Source organism: Heliangelus exortis, chromosome 9 (genome assembly GCF_036169615.1).
Source record: "Heliangelus exortis chromosome 9, bHelExo1.hap1, whole genome shotgun sequence".
Taxonomy (NCBI): domain Eukaryota; kingdom Metazoa; phylum Chordata; class Aves; order Apodiformes; family Trochilidae; genus Heliangelus; species Heliangelus exortis.
The window spans coordinates 3840945-3867576 of NC_092430.1; the positions used below are offsets into that span (position 1 = coordinate 3840945).

At 41.0% G+C, this 26632-nt stretch overlaps 1 long non-coding RNA gene across 1 annotated transcript; it reads right to left on the reverse strand.

Annotated features, from left to right (window-relative positions):
- Positions 1–360: 360 nt before the first annotated feature.
- LOC139799476 (uncharacterized) lies at positions 361–5452 on the reverse strand. The gene is made up of 5 exons (XR_011727282.1): positions 5340–5452; positions 4541–4654; positions 2087–2227; positions 1673–1740; positions 361–454 (listed from the first exon to the last, which is right to left on the reverse strand). It is a non-coding gene; the product is annotated as an uncharacterized lncRNA (long non-coding RNA).
- Positions 5453–26632: the final 21180 nt, after the last annotated feature.

A 26632-nucleotide genomic window follows, 5' to 3' on the forward strand; every position in this document is an offset into this window, starting at 1 on the left:
CTCAGAGATATGAGTACTTTGGTTTTTTACATTTCATTTCCAATGTATTTGGAAAAGGTCTATGTGTCCATCTGCACCGTTTAATGTCACTGATTGAAGTAATAGTTTCAATTTCATAATCTAATTATCAGAGAAAATTAGTGGCATGGCTCGTCCCTTCATTGCTTTATTCTAGGTTTAATGGCAAAATGCTACAGACTTAAATAAAACAACAAATTTTACACGTAAATACAAGAATCCATAAATAATGTGCACCAGCTACACTTGAACAGAAAGGTGTGAGTGGACGAGAGAGAATCATAAGGAAACTATATTTTTTTTTGTCAAAAAAAGACACTTGGTTTTTAATACTTTGGTCATTTAGATTCATGGCATAGTAAAATCTCAGATTTTAAACTCCCCTTATACCTTCCTGTTCATGTTATGATGTCAGAGGGTCAATTCTCTTGTCTCACTGCAAAAAATAAAAGGGAAGTAAATTTTGAGCAATAAAACTATTCTTTTCTAGCTGAGTTCCCATAAAGGAGAAGAAAGAATAAGTCACATTCCATCCCCAGAAAACTGATGGTGGGAGAATTATCCCTTTTTGAAAAAGAACTACTTCCAATTTTTTTGTTCAGTGACCTGAGTTACTGTATTGAGCAGCTACAGCTCAGATACAGAGTTCAGACATAATCCCAAAAAGGCCAAATTAAAAATATTGTGCTCACAATGGTAAGCACTGAGTTGCTACCTTCAATCTGACTGAAAAACTGCCTGAAAGCCTAGACACCTGCTGAAATACTCTATGGTTGTTTCAGCCTCCTATTTTGAAATTCATCTCATAATTTACTCAACAGAAAAATTTGAAGAGTGCAGGTCTAAGAAATTTAATTTCTTCAAGGCAATAAAAATCCCATGTGTTTCTTTGCAAATCAGTATAGTCTGAGAGGATGTTGCAAAGTTACTGTATTTCAGTCACAAAAAGTAGTGTGTGATGAAGGCAGACAAAAGGAGGAGTTTCTGTTCAGTCCTGTCTAAATAGAAAAGCACAAGACAGTTTTTAAACAGATTCCATTTAAATCCAGTGGTAAACTATTGGTTATGAATTGGGTGGTGCTTTTCCAGCACATCTTAGGCACCGGGGTACTGCTGCCCCAGGCCCATCTCCATGGTTTTTACCCTTATTTTGGATTATTCCTCTGAAATGTTGTGACAATGAGGTTCCTGCTTGATTCTTGCTTATGAAATGAGTATCTAGGAGTATTTCGGAGATTCCCTTGGATCACAGACCTCAGCTGTTTCTCAGCAGCCCTGACCCCTTTATACCTTATCTTCATAATCTTCCTTGCTGTGTATGGAACACTGGGCCCTCCTCCCCAAGATGTCTTCTGGCTGCCCATTTTTCATCAAATGATTAAATGATGTAAACCAGTTTCTTTTCCCAGTTAGTCATAACTTACTTACCTCATTATGGCACAGAAAGTCTGACTTAAACAGTGGGGTTTTTTCCTTGTTTTTTGGGTTGCATAAGTCTGAATACCATTGTCCAACTAATATCAGTGGGAGCTGCAGTTTGTACATTTAAAAGCAGCAAAAAAAAAAACAACAAAAAAACAAAAAAACAGCAAAAAAACCCTATAAATCTCAGTTATAGTTGCTGAACATGTAGGTGGATATTGCCTTTACTCACTCTTAGGTTCTGCACTTGTGAGAGGTGGATTACACCACACTTTGTCATCCAGCACTCAGGAAACAGACCTGTGCCAGGACAGAGAAAGGCATCACAGAAAAGACATTCATTAGTAGCAATTTTTCCTTCACACCAGGCTTGGAATCATCACTAGTGAATGGGCCACAAATTGAAAAATTAGTATTAATAGCTCTGTTGATTTGGTGACTTCATGAAGCGTGTGCACAACTATGCTTGATTATAATGAATAATATATTATTTGTGCAGTAGCACCAGTTCAGCATTTCATACAGATGACCTGACTTGAAAACTTGGATTTATCATGTTAATGATGTGTTATAAACTCAGATGGCATTGGTGCTGCACGTTCCTTCTTCTCTGTCTGAGAAAAGTTAAATTCATGGCCATACTTACATTACACAAACCATATGGCAGTGAACGTGGGACCTTCTGGGTAAAAAGTGGAAGAATTTGTCTGCTTTTGGAAACCTTGGAGACCTCTGGGTAGAGAGACTGCACCATGACTTCTCTGCAGCCCCGTAATCCTCTCTTTTCCTGTGATGAGACATAAACAACAGAAACTGAATTTTCAAGGCCTTTTTTTCTAAGTACTTAGTTTCTCCAAAGGAAATTTTTGGGAAATCATGTGGTGTGAGCCAGGCAGCCCATTCCATACTGGTTTCCAGGACAGATGCCAACCATGTAGGCCTCCACTCACTGCTCATCCTGTACAGAATAGTGCACAGAACCTGATCCAGTTATCTGGGTGCTACCAGCAAAAGGAATAAATAATGAAGAAGAATTAAGGCATGTGATTTTTCAAAAATCTTTCATCTTGGCTGGTGTAAGAATCCCCTAACCTTCTGAGGTTTCTATCCTGACTATGTTCATTACACTTTGGAGATTCTTTTAACTGAATCAGCTGGGAAATGACCTGTTCTGGTCCCTTCCTGGGAATAAGACATAGATTAAGTTCTAAGGCACGTGAACTAAATATGCACCAACTAATTATTTCAAGAAAAAACCATAGCTTTATTCCCTCAGGTCTTGGAAGAAAGAAGTCCACTGTCTGGTTTGGAAACTGTCTTATCCCACAAAATAATTTCAAAACAGTTTTTGCATGATTAAAAAAGAAGTGATTTTCCTTGAGCTGTTTTTCCTTGCCAAATTTTATTTCTCATTGCCTGGTACTGATCATCATCAGAAGTTTATGAGCATTTACAGCATTGTTGCTTTTGATAGTGGATATTACATCCATTTCTAGCCAGAACAAATGGGCCCCAGAGTAGGGTTTTTTTTTTTTTCTGTTTTTCTACAAAATAAACTGTTGTCTCCTTTCCATTTCCTTCCTGATGATTCTCAGGATGCCAAATATCATTTTTCCTGGTTTGCACAATAACATCACTCTGTCAGGAAAAAGATCATTCTATGGCCAGCAGAATAAGCAGTATGAACAAAACCAGCCTGGGAAAGGAATACTGCTCTGTTTTCTGTCTTGTGGGACTTGGGACACCCACTGGGAGTCGTCAGCAGCAGGAGGGATTTTTGTGGCACACTGGACACCAGGAGTGTCCCACCTGAAATCCTAAATGTCCTGTCCAGTTTTGGGACCTTCAGGACTGTTTGTAGGGCTGACACTCTGTCCTGCAGAGTATGTCTTATCATCACATTAAATTCATTAAATTGATTTCCACGTTCCTGATATATCTTCGCACAGCAACCCATAAAAGCCCAAGGATGAAACCTTCTTAACACTGGGAGCACAGAAATTTCCTCTCGTAAGATTTAGGAAGCAAAAAAGTGGTTATTATGACACTGAAATCTGTGCCAAAATCCTGCATAAAGAGGATTTTCCAAAATCACAATTTTGTTTAGCATTCAGACAGAGCAACAAACTCTTTTGTTGCAGTTTGCTTCCTTGGTTATTTGAAAAAGACAAATTTAGGCCATTTTTTCTGGCCTAGCAGAATTGACAACATAAGCTGCTTCTCCAGGGTGACTACAACAGCACATTATGGTATTTGAAAAATACAAATCTGACACAATCTCTCCAAGCCACAAAACAACCTGACAAAACCACAGCTGAAACCTCATATCTCACAACCCTTCTCACTCAGAACCTGAAGCTGTGTGGAGCTTGGAAAGAAGCTCTCAGCTGGCAGAGGGCTCAAAAACATCTCATGCTCTCTCATCCTCTCTTGCCTGTGAAGTTGACTGATTACCATTGCCCAGGAGAAATCCAAATGAAAGAGTGTCCTTTATCACTTCTCTGCTCCTCTAATAGGTTTTTTTTCATGGTCACATGTATTCTTAATAAAAAATCATGCCTACTCTTCCTCTTCGCAAATAAGGAAAACTGCATTTATACCATTTTCTTTGTAAAATGTTTTGTCTTAATAGGAATAACTCATAATGGTAATAGAAGCAAAGGCAGCAATATTTTAATGTCTTACTTTAGTCTCTGAACTAGGGAATAGCATCAAACTGTCTGTGCCCATACATCCTGTGCTCACTACACATTTGTGGACATTTTGCATTATGTGAAATTATTTGATATCCTGGAAGAAAATCATAGTATCATTAAGGTTGCTATCTGGAGTAAAAAAAATCTTCAATCTGATCTTATTACAGGTACTTCCCCCTAAATTGTAACTTTCTTTTTAGAATAAATTTTTCTAGGTTTTTCTCCTGTTATGCCAAGGTTCTCTTCCTTTAAGTAGGTATAGGTGGAGTGATCAACAGAAGGAAAACTTCCCTATAAAAATAGACCAGCCCATTATCTCACCTATCCAAGTGTATTACTCATATTGCTTTCTGCAGACACCTCCACCTCTCTGCAATAAGATCAGAAATTAGTCTGTGACTTACATTTCACTGCACTCGTGTGTGTTCATGCCTCCACTTCTACTCTCTGGGCAGCTTCCACGTTGCAGGAGGGAATGGTGATTTCTCAGTGACCAGCAGAGCTCGTTCTGATGGGCCCTTTGGATATTACAATACTACCAACAATTAATAACCTTGCAGCAATCAGTGATTCACCCTTTTCCCTGTTGCCTACAGGTGCTGCCTGGCATCAGATGAGATGAGACACTGCCTGCAACTCTTCTGTCTTGCTCAACACTTGAGAGGCCACCAGCTTTCCTCAGATGAGCAGCTGTGTGCCCTTTCCCCAGCAGCGATTATTGGACAGCCCAAACTGCTGTAACAATATAAATAATGTCATCTCCCTGCTCGAATTAGAGCCATGGTTTTGTTTAAAATGGATTATTAGAGAGCACATTGCATGTGACCTTGCACCCCCAGCAGCAGGGCACCAAGGGGAGACCAATGTCTTCACGCAGGCAGCCTCCAGCATCACAAATCTCTCCATAGCCTCAGGCCTCTCCTGGATTTTTCCTTTCTGCTTCCTGCTCCCTTCTCTTTGCCTCCTGCTTCAGTTTCCTGACATCCTGATACAAAGCCCAAGTACAGCACTGAGGATTTCTGTAGGTTTTTCTGCACACAACCTCCTTGTCTCTTGTGCTCCACCTGTGACTATGGAAACAGCCTCCTGTGATCTTACCCTTCTGTGGTGAATAAATTTGGTTTGTTTGCAGTTTATATTTTTCACTGCTGTCAGAACCATTAGCATTTTCTGGAAAAACAAATTTCAAATACAAAAAGCCACCCTTCCTTCTTCGTGGCTCAACTTAAATGACTGTTATTTGTTGAAAGTAAGATGAGTTATTGTTCAGATCTGCACAGCTCTTGAATAGCACAACAAAGCAGTCATCAAAACAGACCTTACTGCAAAAAAAAAAAAAAAAAAAAAAAAAAGTGCTGGAACATTCACATGCCAGCATAATTGGAAGCAGGCCTCATTATCCAAGCAAACTTTAAAAAAGAGTGATTGTGTTAAAATAATAAGTCAACTGTCAGAAGTTTTCCCAAACGTGGTGTGTACGTGGTGACTGATTCGGTGTTCTTTTTTTGGAACAGCTTTCACTACAATTTAGTAATGTATTTCTCCCTCTCAATGACTAGACTGAAACCAGGTAGTGATTGTACTTCTCTAAACAGAAACTCAGTCTCTAAGAGCAGTGTGAAAAGAACACTGGAGAATTCTCAGTTGTAAAGGGGAAGCTTCTTAAAAGGCTGAGAGAAGAAATTAAAGGAATAGAAATCAACACAGAAAACATTCCTATTCAAACAGTTGCCTTGAGACACAAGCATAGCATTTACCTGCTGGTTTTCCATCTCTCTGGCAGGTTTAACATCTTCAGCTTAAAACAGCTCCAGTAGCAATGAGCAGCAAAATGAAGGCAAAGCTTATCAGCTAATTGACCTGAGTAATTACCTGTGCCTGGCTGGGCACTCCTAAGAGCACATTAACATTCTCATTAGTTTTCTCTACACATCCCCTGATAAATAAACACAGTCTGCTTCTGCTTTGCCTCCATTTCCATGTGTGTCTGGCCCAGTTACATTCTTTCCTAAGACCCTGGTGCTGGTATTTAATATTGTTCTTGGTTGGCTAACTTGAAAAATGTTCTTTTCACTTTCTTTCCTTACAAACAGATTTGTTTTACAGCAACTTCAGGATTAATATTTACCTGTCTTTGATGTATGAGCTACATTGCTGGAAATAAAAACTTGGATTTTCTGCTCCTCAGTATTCTATGCTGGTGATCCTATAAGATCTAGAAACTATTTAGCTGTTACCTGAATGTTACAGGGGCAAAATAGTTTTTCCACTGATTGCATTGATTTATTGTTTTTTGCTAGCTCATTTGACTGTACAAACATTCAGCAGCATGGGTCTGAAATGATAGATTAAAAAGTATTGCCACTGTTACTTGATTCTGTACACAACATGACCTTGTATGCCTTCTCTGAGTCCAGAAATGCAATTCACAGGAAAATTCCTTGTTTTGTAGCCTTCCAATAGACAAAGGCTCCAACTATCAAAAATGAAACAAAAAGAGGAAAAGGATAAAAATAATTTTGGATTTCATCTTGCCTTTGGCCCGACAGGATCCTTTGAATTGAAAGGAAATGGTTATTGTCCTACTGCTCCATTCAAAACCATGAATATCAATCTCATAAACCACTAGAAATCCCAATTACTCACTGTGGTATTGCAGAAGAGCTAATAAAGGATAAATGGTGCACGCTCTAAGAGTGACTCATCCCAAAGATGCTTTTTGAAACACACAGCCAATAAAACCTATTGGAAAACAGCATTTTGTCATACTGAGAGATCCCTCCCAACTGCTGGAAATCAAAGAATGGTAGGGCTTGGAAGGGACCTCGAGACACCATCAGGCCATCACTGTTTGACATATAAACAGCACTATTTGACATACAAACTTCTGAGCATTTCATGAGATGTCGCAGATGTAGCAACACAAAGACTCAGCCTTTGTTATTACTTGTGCTGGCTGCACCTCTGGTCAGCTCTGAAACCTTGGCCCCATCCTGGGTCCTGAGTTTTCAGCACAGCCGTCCCAAAATGTCATATCCAGGGGAATTTCACATCAAACTGGTAGAGCCCTGCACATCTGTCAAGTGCCAGATGTGGCTTTCTTTCTTCCCTGGACACCTGCTGACTTCGTTCATGTTGTCCATCTGCTCCCTGCCAGACATGGACCTTCCCTGCCATCCTCTGGTTACCTTGGTTTTGACCTCTCGTGTCACCAGGCAGCCCACAGCTTGCTCAGATTGCACTTGATATTTTTGGAACTCCTTCCCCAGATATGTTGTTGTTGTTGTTGTTGTTCAAAGTCCCCTAGAGAAAAGTTTGAATTTGGTTCCTTACTGGAGTAACTTTCCATCAGAAAAGAGGCATTACAGTTTATGACCCTTGGGAACTATGAGTTTATTGCAAAGAAGACATTTCACTGATGTTTTCAGTACTGAGGAAAGACTTACTGTGCCAAAAACCTTGTCTTTTTTGTCTAATTATATACAATACCAGATATTGCCTCCCCACAAGCCCCTTTTATGTTTTTGGGTTTTTTTTGCTTATCCCTTCTATGACTATGCTATGGCAACACTTTTTCCTGAGAAAGGTGAGGGCTTTTTTGGAAGGAAGTGCTGAGATTACTTTGGAAATGTAAAACTTTTGCACTCTGAAAAGAATGCTTCTGAACATGGTGATTTAAACCCATCCTGAAGCTCGGGGAGCAATACGTTCTTTAAGAATAGATCTGTAGGCTCTGCTATAAAACACAATGTCAGAACTATAGCAATACAGAACTACACACAAAGAAACATCTGTGAGTTTCTGATGCCAAAGAGAACTCCATAAATGATTGTTCAAACACTATTTTTTTGCCCCTCTTAATAATTTTCAATATATTTGATCAGCTGGCCATGTATGTTTTTATATGATATCACATATATCTAGACACAATCTATGTGGCAAGCTAACAGAGCATGCACAGCACGTCTTGACAGAAAAAACTAAAATAACCCAAATAAACTAGGCCAGCCTGAACTTCCCCTCTTATTGTGTGCTTGCTTTACATCCTCTGGCTATGTGCCTTTATAACTGTGACTAGACATCACATTAAAAATTCTGAGTGAACATCCCTGAATTCCAATGAATGATTAATAGCAAAAAAGTTGCCTATAGAAGAGACTGATTATTCTTTTCGTGGGGAATTTAAAAGCCAGACAAACACCCAGGAACTACAAAGCAGAAACATCAAGAGCATGTTTGTGACTAGTTTTTCCTTAATCTATTTCAAGAGCTCTGGGAGTTTTGCTGGAAAACAGGAAAGGGAGTAGCAGTATATTAGAGGAAGATACACTAGATAAAAAGTTTAAGTCTTGCAAATACAGCAAATAGTGTGGCCTGCTAAATACAGCTCCTTGGGTTTTTTACCTTCTGAAATTGCAGATGTTATTTTCTCTCAGAAGGATTCACTGCATTAAATTTAATGCATGACAGTGAGAGTTTTAGCTTAAAAAAGGAGGTTGCTGGAAGTGGTCAAGTGGAAAGTGAATCCTCTGTTGCAGCTGCCAAGCAGGTACCACAGGCTCAACATTTTTATCATTTGAGAAACTATTATTTGAGATATAGATATATAGCAGATATCAGATATCTCCTGTTCCTGCTGGACTTCTTCCGCATCACCCATTTCCTTTAGTGGACTCTCAGGTAAAACCAGCCAAGAGAACAACAAACAAGGCAAATTTCTGTATCAACTGCTGCTTTTAAAATGAACTAAAATAGTATCCTAGCCTCTTACAGCAAGAAGACACCCAAGCAGAAATCACACACATTAATGGATGGATAAGTTATCAATTATTTCACAGCAAAAGCAGCTTATGAGAAATTGAGACACAGTTATGCTTGTCTAAATAGTCTATCCTTATTCTAAAAGGATGAAACACTGAAATCCCATGTTGTTTTAAAAGCACTGTTTAGAACCGTAGTCCTTTCCCCTTTGTAAGCTGTGGAATACCATCAAACTGGCATGCAAAACCTTTGGTAAATTGGAGTTTCTCGGGGTAACAATATCAATCAGGGTTTTTTTTTCATCAATTTCTAAGAGAAATTTTACTGGTTTGTTTTTGTTTTTGTTTTTTTTTCCTGTGGCAGTTTAACAACTAAAATATTGTTTCCACCATCAGGAAACCATATCACATTACCCAAGACATTGCTTGCCCAGCAAGTTGCAATCTCTTGGAAGAACCTCTGACCAGTGGTCAATGGAAACAGAGTAACCACCTTGCATGAGTTCACTTTTAACCTTCTCTGCAGACACTGGATTTTTCAACTAACCTTGAGATGGATGAGGGTTTTTAAAGGGCTTACCTGTCACTGGTCTGACATAAGAGTCACCAAAAAATGACAGGAAAAAGAGAAGACAACTAAAGTCATTCTCACCTCCCACAGTGCTCATTATGTTCTCAGTGAGCAGCACATTTGTCCCTGAGGTGCGCGACTGTAAAAAAAACCACCACATGCATTGGAGTGGAGAGATCATAGAATCACAGAACTGGCTGGGTTGGAAGGGACCCCAGAGATCATCAAGTCCAACCCTTGATCCACTCCCCCCGTGGTTCCCAGCCCATGGCACTGAGTGCCACATCCAGGCTCTTCGGAAATATCTCCAGGGATGGAGAATCCACCCCTTCCCTGGGCAGCCCATTCCAATGGCTGAGCACCCTCTCCCGAAAGAAATTCTTTCTAATGTCCAACCTAAACCTCCCCTGGCACAACTTGAGACCTCTTGTGCCCTCTTGTCTTGCTGAGAGTTGCCTGGGAAAAGAGCCCAACCCCCCCCTGGCTCCAACCTCCTTTCAGGGAGTTGGAGAGAGTGATGAGGTCTCCCCTGAGCCTCCTCTTCTCCAGCCTCAACACCCCCAGCTCCCTCAGCCTCTCCTCACAGGACTTGTGCTGGATCCCTTCACAGCCTCCTTGCTCTTCTCTGGACCTGCTCCAGCACCTCAATCTCCTTCCTGAGCTGAGGGGCCCAGAACTGGACACAGGACTCAAGCTGTGGCCTCCCCAGGGCTGAGCACAGGGGCAGAATCCCTTCCCTGGACCTGCTGGCCACGCTGTTCCTGAGCCAGCCCAGGATGCCATTGGCCTTCTTGGCCACCTGGGCACACTGCTGGCTCCTCTTCAGCTTCCTGGCAATCCAGACTCCCAGCTCCCTTTCTGCCACTCTGTGCCCAGCCTGGAGCTCCCCATGGGGTTGTTGTGGCCAAAGTGCAGGACCCGGCACTTGGCCTTCTTGAGCCCAACTCTCCGGTCTGTCCAGGTCCCTCTGCAGAGCCCTCCTGCCTTCCAGCTGATCCACACTCCCCCCAGCTTCGTGTCATCTGCAGATTTGCTGATGATGGACTCAATCCCCTCATCTCAATCCTCACTAGAGATATTAAACAGAACCGGGCCCAACACTGATCCCTGGGGGACACCACGGCCGCCATTTTGATGCAGCCCCGTTCAGCACCACTCTCTGGGCCCGGCCCTCCAGCCAGTTCCTAACCCAGCACAGATGCCCCTGTCCAAGCTGTGGCCTGACATCTTTTTCAGGAGAATGCTGTGGGAGACGGTGTCGAAGGCCTTGCTGAAGTCCAGGTAGAGCACATCCACAGCCTTCCCCTCATCCCCCAGGCAGTCACCTGATGATAAAAGGAGCTCAGGTTGGTCAGACAGGACCTGCCCTTCCTAACCCCGTGCTGGCTGGGTCTGATCCCTTGTCCATCCTGCAGGTGCTGTGTGATTGCCCCCAGGATGAGCTGCTCCATAACCCTGCCAGGCACTGAGGTCAGGCTGACGGGCCTCGTTCTCTTTCTGGCCCTTTTTGTGGATTGGAAGATGAGACACAACCTCTCTGTACCAAGAGCCAAATGCAAAATGGAAAGGAGAAAGATGTCAAAGCCTCTGTAATCAGGTAAGGCTGAGAGATATAAATACATCCTTTCAATAGCAGCTGCAAATCTCTATTGACTCAGAAGCTAACAAAAATAAGACAAAGAAGACTCTGCCAAAAATAACACCCAAAAGTCATAAGAGGCACAAATTCCAGTCTCTTAACAGTGACATCTCATCTTTTTTCTGTCATTTTTGTTACTTTAGGTAACAAAACACAAAGTACTACACCTAATTCTTATATTTACTGTGTAACTTTCAGGGTACTTTAAAATTTCAGCTAGTTAAGTGTATGTGTATGCTTTCAGATAGTCAACCCCTGTATGAGGGATGACTCTAATTTTGGGGAGGAAATAATAGAAAGAATTTTACCAATTTGGACTGCACTATTTTCCTCCAGTCAGATGGAAGTGTTAAGAAAATGCATTAAAACTTTGGTCTTTCCTGAACCTGTGTGCTATATCCTCATTTTTCCATTCTACAGGAATAGTTTATATAGGAATAGTTTATATTCAAACCTCAGAGCAAAACAATAGTATTGCAGAAAAGATAAGAAGACAGTGGTGGAAAACAGAGCCTACTTCAGGAAAACACCATGCGTTAATACTAGAGAAGGTTAGGGTTCTGCTGTCTCTCAATATGCTTAAATAGAAGAGGAATTTTTAAACTAAAGGATATCTATACATGTGGATATCAATCTACTCTGATTTCTGCCATATATGCTGCCTTTTAAAAAAATTCAATTCCTTTTTTATTTTCAAAGTAACCACCATTCTGAAAAGAAGCAAACAGGACTGCTATGGAGCTTACAATTCTGCAGCAGTTGGCGTTAGTTTGCTATATATGTAAAAAAAAAAAAAAAAAAAAAAAAAAAAAAAATTGCCAGGTGAGCAAAGCAAGCCACATACACCCAGTATTTCCAAATGCAGGCACAACTACAGTGTGCACTTTGTCACTGGATTATTTCATTAGGAAAGTAAAACTATAAACCTGTTGTTCTGCACTGGCCTCCTGCAAATACAACAGAATCTGTAAAGCTTTCCAAATTGGCTGCAATATCCTGAACCAGCCTTGGTCAGCTGTTCCCAGGGCTTTTGGCAAACCTCTCTCAATCCCAGGAGCCAGCTCCTGCGGAGTAAATCCTTCAGCACTTCAGCAGGAGGATGGATGAGTAGCAGCACTTCCTAATGGATCCCAGTCATTTCCTTGGGATTTTAGCACTGTGGGAATTTATCATTTATCATTCCCACAGTGGGCTTAATCATACACAGTCCAGAAAACTGCATATTAAACGTCATTTTATTTGCTTGCTTGTGCCTAAAGGAAATAAAGAAGTGAGCTTCTCCATGCTCACCTTTCCATGAGAAATTTTGCAAACTAGGACGTAACTTGGAGAGACGGCACAGTTTGTTGCTAATGGTTTTCTTGCAATCTGAGTAGGTGCACAGAAGTCAGATGGAGTTGCCAAAACCTTAAACTGGGAACTATGTTTTGAAAGTCAGGGATTTTCTTCAGACAGATCATAGGATGCAAAAGCCAAGCAGAAAGAACTCTGTGGTCCAACAGTGTTTTGAGCCAGAAGTGAAATCATTCACAATATTCCTGAGCATTTCCTGGCATACACACCCAGAATTTATATTCCATAATAAAATAATAGTATCGAATAATATATTTAAAAAATAACAGACTGAAAAACTTCTTAAAATTTTCATGTCTCTTTCCTTAGTAGTTTGACTACCATAGTTCAGCCTAAGTGCAAGCCATGGATGATGATAGGAAATTTTTTATTCCCTTTGGCCTCTACTCCTAAAATGTCATTCACAGTACACGTGCTGAACTCTATCAGCAGGACCAGCATTAAAACAACTCAAGTGGCCTTTCCTCACTCCTGGAAAATCTCATGCAGAATCATTTCAATAAAAACTGTTCTTATTTAGAAAGTGAAGGAGATTTGCTCTAATAAACAAAGCACAAGCACTAGGCAGGACTAAATTCACTGAAACCTTTTCCATTTACTCTAAGCACTGAATAAATGGCATGTCTAATGTGTGCAAATTGAAGGATAAACCAGCTGGTTCCAGCTTGGATTAATATTAGTGGAAATCTTTCACTGCATAATTGGTTTTCTACCCTATATGGGGTTCCAGAAGTAGTTTGGCTGTTGACCTCTCTTTTCTAAATCATATAATATATATGTGTATATAAAAAAAGAAAATTAATATTCTGTTTTTGTGGACTTCTCAAGGCTGGACTGAGCCTCATAATAATATGTGGTGGGTTTTTAGCAGAATATAGCAAACTAACAGATCATATTAAACTAAATCAAGCATAATTTGATAAATTACATTATAAAACAGAATATTAGGAACACAGTGGTTTATCTGAAATCACAGAACTGTAGCACAATCTAGGTCAGAAATCTCCTGGACTGACACAGTGCTCAAAGTGGGGCCCACTCGGGGCAGGTTACAGCAATTTACAGCATCTTTGAGCAACTTCTTTTGATTCATTCAATCAGACTACAGAAGAAAACTTGGGACCAGGAGGAAAAGTGAATCTGAAAGCAAGGGAGCTCCTCCATGCATTCATCAGGATACTCCCAATGGCTGCTTCCATTACAGGAAACAATTTTAGTTGGAAATAGAAGATGATTTTTCAGTGGACATCATTGTTAGATTCTATTATATTAAGATGAAAAAAAATAGATATTCATAGCTAGTAAAAATGAAATTAAGGCTTTAAGCAAAACAATAAATGTTGTCATTAGTTCTGAGATGGAGCTGGTAGCCTCTTTCACCTGAACTATTGTCCTCTACTTCACTGTGGGATAGATACAGTCAGGCAGATGCTCACAGAACATGCACAGATAAAACCCTTTCTGAGCACAAACCACATTTGAGCTGCACTCACAGAGGGTCCCCAAGAGCCTCATTCAGAAATCTTCAATCAGAATTCAACCATGAACCTTTTAAACCAATTTTCATTACCTTATTTCTATTTAACCACAGAATTTGAGAGAAGATTGAGCTTGTTCATATTCTTCACAAAAACCCTAGGGAAATTGTCTTCTAGAACTGATTCTCAGTTAATGAAGCAGAACAAAATTGTGTTAATGAAATGCAATAAAATATAAAAGTTGATATTTCAATAAGGAATTCCATTTTTCTATTCCATTATCCATATGTTTGATGGCTTTATTCCTAAATTTGTGCCACCAGCACTCAGCTGTCAGGAACACTGCAAAGCTCCTTGCATCCTTTTGTTACTCTCATGGGTTTTGTTACTCTACCTCTGGCCAGAGCTGGTGCAGGTGAAGCATGGAGAAAGAGACCATGGAGAAAGAGACCTTTTGAGGCAATAAGAAGTTACAGATACTGACAATAATCATAACTGCTAGGGAAACTTCAAAAAGCTACCAGATTTAGCTTCAATCCCTATTTTTATTTTTATTTCTATTTCTATTTATTTCTACTTTTTAATTTCTATTTTATTTCTATTTTTAGTTTTAGTTACCCAGCATGGAAGTAATGATGAAAAAAAATAGCCAGTTACCATCACTATTATGTTTTGGAATATTTTGTTCATTATTCTTTATTTAAATGTCTAACGCCATAATCAAGACCTCACTCCTATCCTCCATAAATTACAAATTATTTTAAAAAGTGACATTTTTTGTTAATTGTCTTGACAGTGGTGCTCAGGCATCACTACCGTGTAAGATGCTGCTAAAAGTGTGCTATCAAAATACTCTTGTTTTGCACAGCTCTTAGTGCAGGAAGCAAAACTGTTTATTATTCTGCAAAAGCCAAATTATTTACTACTGCTTCTTACAAGTAAATGCAGAAATTTAGTTTCAGCTGAAGGCTTCTTAAGTATTCTTCATAGCTATATGAAGAATTTGCCACATTGGTGGCCACGGGTCCAAGTGAAATTATAAAGGGCACAATTTACCACTGAAAACACAGATTTTTGTATTTCTGCAATACAACAAAGTATGGGAAAAATCTGGCCCAAAGTCAGCCCATTAATTTTCCATGCATTTTCTTCTTGAATTAAAATGAATCTAATTTTCTGGAGTGCCTCATAAAGTCTGTGTTAGCTGAGGTCCAGAAAACCACAGGCAAGAGGATGCAAACAATCTGGGGCCCCAGTGTGCTTATTTATCATCCTCAGGCTTTCCTGTCATCCCCTGTCACTCAAAGAATGCATCAAAGCTACCGCCAGTGGATCTGCTGTCCCTGTAACAGGAAACCTTCTGCCTTTTAGGATAGCTTGGCAGCCCTCCTCTACTATTTCTGACCTAAATATTATTATTTACTTACAGCAAACACTGAAACCTTTGATCTATTAAAGTATTAAAACCCACCAAACCAAAGCTCAGTTAAATTCAAGAAGTAACTTGCTTTTTTTTCTTTTAAATACACAGACTTGCAGACACACACACACTGCACCTCTGATTTCTGCTCACAGCTACAAGGAACAAGGGAGCCAGGAGAAGTGAGATTCAGCAAAATGAAGATGACAAAAAGGAACATGGAAAGAGAGAAGAGGTGAGGAATGGATTGGGGTGAGGTGATGAGACTTGCCAGTAGTAGTAAGGGGACAGGTCCCCTGACAGGATAAATGAATTTTTTCCTGTGCTTTCACAAGTACCACTGCAGCCATAGGTCTGTAAACCAGGTCACAATTCCTCTGAAGAATGACCATCCCACCTATTTTCTGATCTGGTTTCTGTTGAACCCTGGGAGGAGGAAAGAATTCTTAGGGACAAGTAAACATTGAGCATCAGAAGAGCACACTGCCTCTTACACAGTGCTTCCCACCAGCTGATACAGACTGAAAGGTTTTTCTTGGAGAAATCCTCTTGATGCCTGATTATTTTTTTCCTCCAGGAAACCCACTGTTGTACCTGCAGACAACCAGGGTCTGGTCCCAGCTCTGAGAAATTTGCCTAGAAGCAGTCTGTGTGTTTTAAGACAACAGAATGTACCCTGTTGGTGCTCTCCTTAAGCATTTGCAAAGCTCTCTCCACCTTCCTATATTAACATTTAACTGTGTTCCAATTTAACAAGATGGTTATTTTTAGTTACAGTTTGGAGAATTCCATGACATATTTCTGCAGTAACTTAATCTTTCATTACTCATGGAGATGAAAGCATTCAATTAGCTGTTTTGACACTTTTGACTGTGCTAAAAGAAATCTTCAACTATTTCTCAATGGTAATTCTCCTATCTAACAGATTTTCTAGCAAGATTACACATCATGAAGGGAAGTGGGGCCATAATCAGTTGTATGGACAGTCCACCAAGAGAAAGGACAACGCCTTTGGAAGGATGATGAGCCTCTAGAAAAAATTAATAACTTCTCATTAATTCATTCTTAGATTGCTCCAGAGTCTCCATTCAGCAGAAATCTTTTCTACTCTGAAAAACAGGCACTGTAACCAGTGGGGAAAAAGCCCTCAGAAATACACCTGAGTATCTACAGCACATTATTAAACACATTTGGTACACAAACAGAAGACAAACAGCTTGACTGCTTAGGAAAAACCTCCCACATTACACACAGCAGCCCCTTCTTCCACCCTGGTCAGACCCAGAGTTCAGCTAAAGATATGTAAAACCCTACACAAGATGCTGCTGGGACAAGCTTGGAAGCTGCTTTCTGAGTACATTGGAAATATTGGGGCAACTCTTCCTTTTGAGGACAAGTCACATTTGGCTCGACCTGTTTCATCCCTTCTTAGGTTACTCCATGCAGACATTCTCAGTACTTTTCTAAAGTTCAGCTGCTTTGTTCATATGAACAATCTTCTGTTTCTCTAAGCACATGAAAGTTTAGACCTTTTTTAACTAGAAAAGGGTCTGTTTAATTTTCCTTATCAACAGCATCCTTTCTACTTTATCTCCCTTCTCATACCTCCTGTCCACTCACCCTTCATCCCATTATCTACAGTAGATTTTTGAGACAAAAAGGGTCATTTTGTCCTTAGAACTGCTTAGTCATTTGGTGATTAGAACAGCTAAGTAGCCCAACTGATCACCCTAATTTTCACAGAAATTTGATTTTTCTCTGGAGAAACTTAACCCTTTGCACAGCTAGTTAATGCAAGTTGTTAACATGTCTTAGTTAATTTTCATATCAGTGATAAATGAATATGAATGATTCAGGAGAAGAGTGAAAAAAACCCCAGGCGTTTTGGAAGAAATCAGCAATTGCTCTTTCTGGGTCAAAATTGCAGCACAATCTAGGTGACACTCACTATTCTAAATCTAATAGTATGTGAAGAAAGATAACTAGTGCTGTGCCATTTGTTTAGTTTATTTCCTTACAAATATTATATATATTAGGCAAGGGCTTGGTTGTTGGGAAACTGTCAGGAAGAAAACAGACATGTGAGCTATCCTGACTCTTTAGCTTTAGCTAGAGTAAACTAAGGGCCTTGAGACCCAGTTGCAAGGTTACTGAAAGATGAGCTATGGGAAAAAGATAAGGGAGCTGGCAGTAGAAAAGAAGAAATAACAGGATAATGAGGAAGCCAGCAGAAGATCTGTGAGAACAGAATTTGTGTCCAAGATACAGCCACCTGCGAGATATCATTATATAAACAAAGGCTCTATATAAAGCGAGTGTCCACTGTTAATAGACGACTTCACTTTAACCATATTGGTGACTGCCTGTCGTTCTTTAAGCCTCCGCGGATTTTTTTCCCCACAGTCCATCTAGCCATGTGCAGGGGGTATTTATATATGTGAAATAAAGAATTAAAATTCTATTGTTAGACTATATGAGTTAAAATATATACCTACTCTAGAGTGAGGTTAAACCCAGGGCAAGACTTTAAAAAAGGATACCAGCCTTTGATTTGAGAGTATGTATGTCCTCAGCAAGAAAGAAGAGAATTCAGTGTGCCCTTCTTTCATGCCTCTGCAATGCTCTCTGTGAGGTTCACAAACTGTAACTGTGGAGTTCAGAGGCTTTGTTGACCAGGCTGAACCACAAGGGAAATAGAGAGATACCAGAATCATTCTGAGCACTCTGTGAAGTCATCACATACCTGAGTTGTGAGCAGCACTTATGCTTCCTTCTTGGTGCTGGACAGATTGGAGAAATTGTGGTTGTACTATCATATAATTTACATGGTCCATGAAGTTGGAGCTGTGTAGAATATTAACCTTGCACCACAAGAGAAAAACAAGAGATCAGATTCTAAAAAGTGCTCCATATTCCAAGCTTGCTGGCTTCATACATTACTTAGAACTATGAACTTCATCAGTAGATAGGAACATTTTGAGACAGTTGTTAAAATCAAATTCACTTTTTTTACCCCAGCTGCGGGAGCGGCAAAGAAAGCGCGTGCAACCAGTATGGTTGATAAACGAACTTGTGGTTTATTGCGCAGCAACTTTCGCTTATATAGTGCTTCCGTGACCACACCCCCGCCACCAACATAACCTTTTATTGGACACCCGGTGTGTTTACCTGTAGCACAGCGAATCCCTGGTGCAGGTAGCACCGGAGTATGGGCCGATCTAATTGACCTCCCAAACACGGGGTTGGGCACAGTAAAGGGGTCGCACCTCCTATCTCTTCGAGAACATTCAGGAATATTCTCCAACATTCTCCAAACCTCTCTAGCATTCCACAACGTATCCCCCCTCTTCTTTTTGCACAAGCCCATGTTTGGTTTAAAATCAAATCTGGTATTTATTTATGCTTATCATTACAGGTGGTTATGGCTATTGAGAAAAAAAAACCAAACAAGTGTTCATACTGTGAAATAATTACCTGAACTTCAGCTTAGTATTTAAGGAAGAATGCTAAAGCTTACTGCTTTTCACACAGGAATTTGCCAGCTCTGCCTTTGTTTGGTGAAGGAAAACACAAACGAGGTCACAGTATGGTCGACCCAGTTCTTCACAAACAATTGCCATGTCCCACAAAGCCAACACATATGGTGACTGTAAGCACATGAATTAGCGAAGAGCACTCCAAGGGTACCTTCTCATTAAATGCTAAGGAATTATTTCAACATTGTTACATGTTATTCGCCTCACAAAAGCATCAAATTAAGACTGCATGAAAGTATAAAGAGAATTTTTTTAGCTAAGTGTAAAGGCCAAACATTCCAGCACTTGTAACAGGCTTCTCCTTCAACATCCCAGTGGGGAAACTCCAGTCACTTATCACCCTATGTAGCTAAAACTAATCTTTGCTGTTGCCTAAATCAACAGACTAAACTGGCTGCAAATTACATTCCAAATTTTACAACCATTTTACACAGTTCTTTCTCCTCCTCCAATTAAAGATGAAAGCATTTAAAATCCACCACACAGCTCTTTTCCTTAAAGCGTGCTCATTCATAACCTAAGGCTGACAAGACGAAGAAAAGCTTGTAGGAAGTACAAGTCCTGATACATTTCTCTTGGAAGCAATTGGAAAGTTCAGACACAGCACTTCATCCATTTTAATAAGAACTTTAGGAAACTGAAGCAAAAGTAAGCAAAGAGAACCCTGTGAAACTTGAAAAAATAAACTTCCTTATAACCTACAAAACATTACTATGATACTTCTGTTTCTTTTTTCCAGAACCACTACCTTCCCCTCTTTTCAAAAACCCAAATAAACACAAGGATTAAAAAAAACCCAAACAAACAAACCACAGAAACATAACCAAAACAAAAAACAACCAAAACCCACACACATAAAACTACTGAGGAAAAATACATTCCCTTCACTATAGATTCCATCTATACAAAACATGTGGCTACTGATTGCTACTTTCTCAGCTTCGAAGAATAAATAACTTTCTCTGGACCTTAAAACGACCATGGAACAATTATTTTCAATTAAAGCTCCCTGACACACAGCAGTAGCTTTTAGTACATTCTTGGTGCTGCTAAGGTAATGTAGTAGGCTTTAGTTTCTCCTGCATTTTAATGAGGAAACAATCTGGTAAAAGTATAAAATGCAGGTTCAGAGGAAACACCGAGGACAAACATCCATCCTGAGCTTTACCTCCACACAAAGCCCACACAGCCCAGAGGCACAGAGCCACAGGCCAGATGGCGGCTTCCCTGCTTCTTTCCACCCCCCAGCTGGGGGGAGCACTCCCCAGAATACTCGCAGCCTGCCCAAACAGGAGCCTCCACCACCAAAAGTACCACAAACCACTCAGCTCTGGGGGGGTGCAAGGCGCTCCAGTGCTCGGAGGGGGCGCCATGGCTCCCACCAGCACACGGAGCCACCCTCAGCTGCTGCTGTGGGGAAGGTGGCACCGGACCCGCTCAGACTCCTGCGACGCAGCCACAGCTTTCCCCCTGCACCCCTCCTGCCCCCCCCATTACAAAAAAAAAGTCTAAAAAAAACACGCGAGGACTCACCAGGCTCAAGGTGTTGCACTGAAACCCAGGGTCAAGCAATGCCGCGGGGAACTGCGGCTGCACCCGCCTGAGCCTCAGGGGGCTCGCGCGGTGCCTCAGGGGGCTCGCGCGGTGCCTCGGGAGGTTCGTGCGGTTCGTGCGGTGCCTCAGGGGGCTCGCGCGGTGCCTCGGGGGGTTCGCGCGGTGCCTCAGGGGGGCTCGCGCGGTGCCTCAGGGGGCTCGCGCGGTGCCTCAGGGGGCTCGCGCGGTGCCTCAGGGGGCTCGCGCGGTGCCTCAGGGGGCTCGCGCGGTGCCTCAGGGGGCTCGCGCGGTGCCTCGGGAGGTTCGTGCGGTTCGTGCGGTGCCTCAGGAGGTTCGTGCGGTTCGTGCGGTGCTTCAGGAGGTTCGTGTGACGCAGCGTTAGAGCTCTGGAGGAGGAGGAGGAGGAGGAGGAGGAGGAGGAGGAGGAGGAGGAGGAGGAGGAGGAGCCGCCCTCACCTCTCTGTAACCCCCAGGTGATTCTGACTTAGTAGCACCTGGTGCTGCTGAGCCCAAAGCTTCTCCAGACCAGTTTTTGTGGCACGTTTATTGTGACTGAAAACACGTTTGAATCTCAGCACCCGCTCAATAGCAGTGAGCCCCAGGAGACAGGTGAAATGAAATATTAAGCACGTCTTAATTTACAGTCAATTTAATTACCATAAATGCTGTGTTTGCTCCAGTTCTACACTAATACTTCACAGCAAAGTGACAGTTCTTCATGTAACAGAGATAAACCTTATTGTCATTTCCGCGTGGCCAGGGGTTTAGATATTTCTTTTCCCAATTAATAGGAGCTCAGAATGCAGCATTTTGTACACTATCTGTATGTCTGATAGCTTGAAATGGGGGCCTGGAACTGCCCTGTAAGAGCTGCAGCTGCTCTGGGCTCGGCACAGGGGAGGTGATGTAGTATCAGCCCCAATTTCTTCAGCTCCAGCAGCAACGAGTTGATGCTGAAAGCAAATCCCCACAGCCAGCCTCCTGCTCTGGGTATGCTAGAGTATGTTCCCTGCTTCCACAAGGGACATGAACTGGGATTTGATTTTATTTTTTTTAATTCGTTTGGTTTTGGTTTTGGTGGGGGACTGCAGTGAACAAATGCTAATGATGTTATTCTGGCTTCTTCAAAAAGAAGTGACTTGAACTTCACTTCTTCAAAAAGAAGCCTGAATATTCTAAATATTCTTATTTTTAACTTCTTACTCACTGAAATTTTTCAGGTGAGAGGGTAAACACAAGTCGATCACAGCTGGAATGCGTTTCACAGTCACAGCAACACTTTGCTAAATAAAACTGAAACAGGTGAGCAGCTGAGCACTTTTAAGGGGGGTTGGGATGGATGGTTAAGACTGTTTTTCTATATAAATTACAATAAAAGTGTAGGTTTTGGTTGGTGGGTTGTTGATTTGGTTGGGGTTTTTTTTCATTTATTATTCTTCAGTGCTTGCCCTTCTGCACACAGACTAAGTGCTATTTTGTTACTGGTGCTTTTGGCACAGAACTCATTCTGCAGTGCTTCCACAAGACATCCCACCCAGTGTTCACTGGACTGAATTTTTCAATACATTTATAATCACCTCTGCAAGCAGACTGAAGGAATCCTCAAATATATATGTAGGCTTTCCTGTAGGCAGTAAAGGTGTGTTTGCAGAAAAACATCTTTAGTGGTTAAAACAATACCTAAAGGTTTGCTCAGGAAGGCAAACACCCTCCTTATCATAGCAGCCTGAATGCAGGTGCAAAAATCAGGAAACATGATACTCTCTTTTTTCTTATCCCTCCCAAAATACTCACTCTTGCTGTACAAATCTGTTGGTGTTATACAGAGGGCAATTTAATACATCTACCTCTCACCACAGTTTTAACTCTAATTCTTTTTAAAGAAAGCTGAGCAAATTCTTACCTTTGCAACCATTCTGCACACCAGCTAAATTAATTTAGCTCCACCACCATGCAAAGAAGAGACTTCTAAAATTCACATGATGTCTTTCATATGAGCAGTAAAGCAGTATGGAAAGGCAATTTCAACAAATTGATTAGAGAGCAGACAGTTCTGGGACATATGAAGGAACAGACCTCAGCCTCTGATGGAGCTTAATTTGCTTTTGCCTACTGCTAACCTGATTTCACAGTAAATGATTTCTCTCTCACTCAGAACTGCCCTATTGAGGAAAAAAGAAGTCTTTTGGATGTACAAAAAGACATTTTAAAGCACTGTTACACCTTTTATTTATAGATATTCCTTCCTCACAGTTCCTTATGCAAAGATTAGATAGCTCTGGCCTTTTCACTTCTGCAACTGCTTTAGCTCAGACTTGGAATAAACTGATAAGACTGAAGAGCTGTTATGATTTAGGCCTCTTTAAAATATTATTTCTCACCTCAGTGATCAGAGATGTACTCTGATCTGTGTACTAGGAAAAATTAAAAGCTTTCCTCCTATAAATGTTTGGTGACTCAGCTCTTTAAAACAGAAAACAAAACAAAAACCAAACCAACCAAACAAAAAACCTCAAAAGCCCTAAATCCCCAGCCACCAGGGTTAAAGGTGAGAGGACTGGTTATTAAAAGGAACACAAAAACCTGCAAGCACGCCAGTAACAAAATCCCTGGTACTCTCTTTCAACTTTTAACTCCCAAAGAAATGGAAAAAACCAAACAAAACATGCTTCAAATTTGTTTCCAAAAGAAACAGCAAAGCTTCTACAAGGTCACTCCACACGGTCCAGCTAAACTTTTGAAGCATTTGCCAAATTTGGATTCACTCTTATGACTTGATACAGGAAATTTTCAGTTTGATGCCTTTTCAATACAGCGTTGGTAGAAGCATTGCTATAATGACAAAAGCTGAAATTTTCAAAGGAATTTGCAAAGTTAAAACCTATTTTAAAAGCTGCTGTCCCTCAGGATCACTAACAGGAATTTGTAATGCATCTAGACACCTCTGTCTTACTACTCATTCAAATTAAAATGAATTAAATTTCATTTAAACCCGTAGAAGTTTGTGATTTTCAGCCTAAGATATGACTAAGGTGACTTTTATTTCTTCTGACATGGAGTTTATTGGTTTTTCTGTGTTCACTTTAGAAATTTTGCCAAGAAACATAACCGAAGATGGCAGCAACGCCGCAAGCCTTCAGGAAAAAAAAGTCCTTCTCTTTATATCAAAGAACAAATGTAACACGGTGGTTTTCACAACTCTACTTAGAGTGATATCACCGTTTTCTTTGCCTTTATAATTCTCATTCCACTCTTTATTTTCTGCTTTATCTTTCTGTTACATCTGTCATTTATAATCTTCCATTCCAGCACAAGTTCTTCACATTTCTCCCTTCTCTTCTGGCAAGTCTAGTATTAGAAATAGGAAGAAAATGGGAAGCAGGCAACAGCAGGCAGATGACAACAGCAGGCAAGATGATTTATCATCAAGATTAGAGGCTTATAGGTCAAGTCAGAACGTGTAAGAAAAGGTATGACATAACCTCTATGCTAATGCTTTAGTGAGCTCCCAATGTTACATCTGAAAAAATGATGACAGGTGATAATTGACAGTATTAGGATGGTGATAAAGCTAACTGGAAGTAGGAAGACTGTAGTGACATGAGGCAACCAGGTGCCACTAATTGCCAGGTAGTGGGCTTGACCTCGTGTGAAGCCCACCTGTGCCTAATTAGGGCAGCCCCTACTGCGCATGAGCAGGGTGAGGGGGCCAATAAAAAGCTCACACCTGGGGAAGCCCGGGGCTGGTTTAGCCACCTTTGGAGCAGTAGCACCGATCCAGGCTGGTCAGAGCACCATTCCTGAGAGTCTACTGGGACACCTCGTTGGACTTTGGAGTGCCCCATCCACAGAAGAGGTTCGTTTTGCTCCAGATGACAGTATCCTTAAAGGCTACAAAGTAAAAAAATGGGATTCACCCAGAAAATAACCTGGCTATTTGAGACCTCACAATCAAGATGCCAGAAAACACTGCAGCAAGCTTCACTTAGAGCATCCTACCTCTAGCATTATGGCCATGGGGCAAGTGAAAACCTACTGGTTCTACAAAGCATGCCTGAGGGAAGGGAAAGGATACACTGGGAAGAGTTAACGAGGTCACCTGTTTCTCCCTTTGAATCCTGAAAGTGTTGCTTCAGTCCTTGAAGAATGCATCATCTCCACATTCCTGTCTGCAGTCTACAAACTGAGCTTTTAATGCAGCCATTGCCTATGAACAGACACTTGATTCACGTGTCAACAACAGAAACCACTCCAAGCTGGTGAGTTGCCAGCCTGCAGACAGGCTGTGACTGTTCCACTGGAGAGACTATGGAGCTTGAGTCTCCCAAAAAACTGGCTGCTCCCTTTTGGTCTTTAAGCTCTATCCTCTGTAGCCAATGCAAAACTGGACAGGAAAAACATCAAGGTTAGACTTAAACGTGTAAAGCCTCTCATTCTCCCAAATCCTCCAGAGAACTGCTAGCAGCAGTCTTTTTGAAAGATCATCCTGAGAGGAAGAACTCTTTAATGCTTCAAATAGAGCTGAACCAGCCAATATCTCAAAGCCTCCTGCACTGAACTTGAAGTGGGAAATGGGAAACTTTATCCCTGACTATCACATTGCAGGTGTTTGGCCTTCATCCTCTGATTTTCTGGTAATTCCTAATAAAGGATTATCTGGTTTTGTAAACCTAGCTAAATAAACACTGACCATGTGAGCAGCTCGAGGTTTTTTTCCAGTAGCTTTGATTTGTAAAGATAAAACTGTTTCCACAAGGAGGAATAGGGCATCCAGAGTCATTGCCATCTCCATGAAAGATGCCACATCCTGCTTCTTCATTCCTCTGAAGCACAAGCTAACAGTTCCACCAAAGAAGTGACATTGTGTAGAGGGACATCTTACAGACCCAAAAGCACCAGGTTAATAAGTCCAGCTGACCTCTCTAACACCATCCTGCTACAAGATTCAGAGCTTTATCCATGGAGAGACCTATTAGAGCGCCAGGAAAGGAGCTGAAGAAATGTTTATCTGCCTCCTTCCACAGCACAGAACAAGATTTTGCTAAGGTCTCACAGAAAACTCTTCCCTAAACAACAACCTCCCAGCGCAGAAGCCCCAGAAGCTGTTAGCACTCCAGCCAACATCTTTCCATGGCACACAGGTAGGACAGCAACCAGAGGACTGCAATGTTTAACTTGACACAGAGATGTAACAACACAGAGATGTAACACACAAATGAAACATCAACAATCTGGCAGAAGCTCTGACCTGAAGTTTTTCACCAAGCCATGACACCGACCCTGATCAAAAGGGCCAGCCTGCAAAATCAAGCAACTGAACAGAATTAAGGCCACTGCTAACCGTGCTCATGGTTCAGCTTTCAGTCTGCCTTTAGGGGCTAAAAAATAAAGAAATTGTGAAGTAGCTCCTCCTTTTGTTTACTGGACAGTTAGTTCACTCCAATCTAGACTCAAACTGCATCCCAGGGTGTTCAATAAGGGGACTGGGCTTCAGCTTCTCTTCTCATAGCAAAAATGGACCCCTGAGCTCCTGAGAATGGTCCACGTATGAACCCCATGCAATATTTGTGCAGAAAGAACTGGTAGCTAGTGGTGATCTGAAAACAGAAGAGATAGGGGTACTTAGATGATATCTGATTTCATTTTCAGCTGCCTTAAAAAGAATTAACATCAAATTGAACATCGTATTACCCAGAAATATAAGTAATAAACTATTTCTAGGACTCTAAAGTGTCTCTGCTCAATAAAGAAAAAAGGCAGATATGCCTAATTTCTCTAAAGCACAGCAGCTCAGCCCTTTTCCTCCTTTAACTTCAAGTCCTGCTATTTTGACATTCAGTGCTCACAATCCAGCTTAATGTAGTCATAAAGTCCAGGAGTATGGTGGAACCCATCAACCTTCTCACTATTCTTTTTATTAATTTGTGGCATTAAAATGAATTCATTCCATGTTATATTAATTTTATAATCTCTTAAAAGGGATTTTAATTGATTTTTTTTTCAGATTCAACTCCATCGAACTCATCTGTTGCCACATCAGCAAGACTTCAAGAGTTCATAAAAGCAGCTGGCAGTCCTTGTCAACAGTATCTGTTCTGAATAAGTCTACATTAAGCTCTCTATTCCACTGGATTAAGAGGTATGAAATGATTTTTTTTATAAAAGTTAAAATTTAAACAAAAACG